The 2,500-nt window shown below is 45.0% G+C and overlaps 1 protein-coding gene across 4 annotated transcripts in view; it reads right to left on the bottom strand.

Annotated features, from left to right (window-relative positions):
* Positions 1 to 2,500, bottom strand: part of LOC113591155 (neuroendocrine convertase 1-like) — a 105,345-nt gene that overhangs the window by 72,647 nt on the left and 30,198 nt on the right. The window lies entirely within an intron of this gene.

The raw sequence follows: 2,500 nt of genomic DNA, 5'->3' as shown, positions 1-2,500 counted from the left end.
GCTTGTTCTGTTGTGTTTTCATCCAGTGCAGTTTGTCTTTTGGATCAGTGTACAGTTGTCTTCTTAATATGATCAGCTGCATTCTAATAGAGCCCTGGCCATAGATGACGCATGGCCCAGATGGGATTCGAACCTCCACTCACCCTCGCTGTACTGTCAGTGACACTTCGGTGATGCTTCTGCTAAAAAAAATTTTATTTATTTTTTTATGGCCGATAAAGGACTTCTTGGCAATGTGGTGATCCAAATACAGCTTTAGATTTTATGGGTTTTATGAGACGCGACTCATCCAGTTGCATCTCTGCACACAGCCTGAAACTGCACTCATCGCTCCCTACAGCCCTCTGCGTGTGGACCACAGAGGCAAGAGATGCAGTGAAACGAGAGGTGGGAACTGTGAAAGAACAGTGAGAGAAATGGAAGTGGTCCAAACACGTTTAGGCTCTTAGGTAGTGGAGGAAAATGTACACTGAAAATTGTTTCTGTGTGCGTGTGTGCGTGCGTGTTTGTGTGTGTGCGTGTGTGTGTGCGTGCATGCAGGCATGCACACATCTGTATGTCTCCATGCACATAATGTCATTAGTATAACCACAATCACTGAAAAAAAACACTCATCACATTAAAGACTGACTAAAGGAGAAAGATCTTTCAAAGCAGAACTCCAAAACACACCCCATGCAGAGAGAAAGAGAGAAAGAGGGGTGGAGGGTGGGGTGGAGGGTGGGATGGGGGGTGGGGTGGGGGGGTGCATGTCTGGCTCCACTCACTCTCTCTCACTCAGCTAGAGGGCCAGCAAAACACAAAACAGCAGAAGAGGCCTTTCGAAATGCCAGCCTTTAATACACATCCACCCAGTCTGATATTTAAAGAGTGTTTGGTGGTTTTATTTTTGTTTTGTGGCAGTTGTTTCTGTCTGTATGGGGTGTTTAGAAAGGAAAAAAAACTGAAAAAAATAGGAGAGAAAGACAGAGAGAGAAAGAGAGAGAAAGTGAGAGAGAGAGAGAGAGAGAGAGAGCTGCTCAGATGTGTCTAACTAAACACAATAGAAAAAGCGGGCCCCGTGGGGGTAGTAGCACTGCTTTGTAGCCGGAGAAGAAAAGCTCGAGCAGATGAATGGAGGCAACGTCCAGCAGTGGGACTGACCCAGGGGAGCCCACCACCTCAGCAGCCCAACAACAAGGCTCTCGCTGGGGGAGACCGGAGCAGAACAGCCCGCCCACAGCCACCACAATCACACACACACACACACACACACACACACACACACACACACATATACACATGCACACACACGAACATGCATGTGCACACATGCGCGGACACATACAAACACACACGTGCACGCATACATATAAAAACTCATACACACACACCTCATCATATAGGAACCCAGCGGAATGAGACAGCGTGTGAGACATTCAGTGGGCTACAGGGAAGGCCATGTTTCGGACATGTATGTGCTCTGCCATCTGATGGAGGTATCTGAGCTATTTATGGAGTCCTGAATCCCACATTTTTTTAAAGAACCTATATCACCATATTTCTAGGTCCTTTTACTATGTTATGTGCAAATAAGCTCTTTTATTCTCACGTTTGTCTCCACCATTTCTTTGAGAGGTCTGTCCACATCAGTCTATAGGCTCCTCATGTCATCATTCTGTGTGTCTGAGTGTGTGCTCACTGCTGTGTGTGTGTGTGTGTGTGTGTGTGTGTGTGTGCATGTGCGTGTATGAGTGTGTCTGAGTGCAGCGTCAAAGCTTGAAAGTACTTATCTCTTCTCCAGTGCACACCTTAAGGAGCTCACACATTCTCTCATTCCATACAGACACAGACAAAGCTGAAACTTTACTACTTTATTCCATATCATACTTACCCACTAACACTCACGCTCACACATGTACACGCACACACACACACGCACACGCACACACACACACGCACACACATGCGCACACGCACACACGCACACACACACACACATATTTTTTTTCCCACAAAATGAAGTAATACAAGTGTGTTCTATGCAACTGTAATGAGAATTTTCAAAGCCGAATCTTAAATCAAACCCTAAGATTAACCTCAGTAACCAGAAATAAATGTTTGCCTTATCTCTGGTTTTCCTACAGTCTTTCTACAGTTCTGTTGTATATAAATAATGTATATAAATAAACAGCTGTGTGTGTGTACACGTACACATATGTGCACACATATGTACACTCCTAACTTATGATAACTAACTTTATTCAAACAATTCAGTCATTCTGTTTTTAGATGGTCTCATCGGTGCTGACTGATGACACTTAAACAAGGCTTAGAGATGTGGAGCTATAAGACTATAAGGCTGTATGGCTGTGAAACTGTATGGCTCTAAGGCTGTAGGCCTGTAGGGCTGTGAGACTGTATAGCTCTATTAGGCTGTAGGGCTGTAGGGCTGTGAGACTGTATAGCTCTATAAGGCTGTAGGGCTGTAGGGCTGTGAGACTGTATAGCTCTATTAGGC

Source organism: Electrophorus electricus, chromosome 11 (assembly GCF_041902795.1).
Source record: "Electrophorus electricus isolate QZ-2024a chromosome 11, ASM4190279v1, whole genome shotgun sequence".
In the NCBI taxonomy this organism is placed as follows: domain Eukaryota; kingdom Metazoa; phylum Chordata; class Actinopteri; order Gymnotiformes; family Gymnotidae; genus Electrophorus; species Electrophorus electricus.
This window is presented reverse-complemented; position numbering and strand designations above follow the sequence as displayed.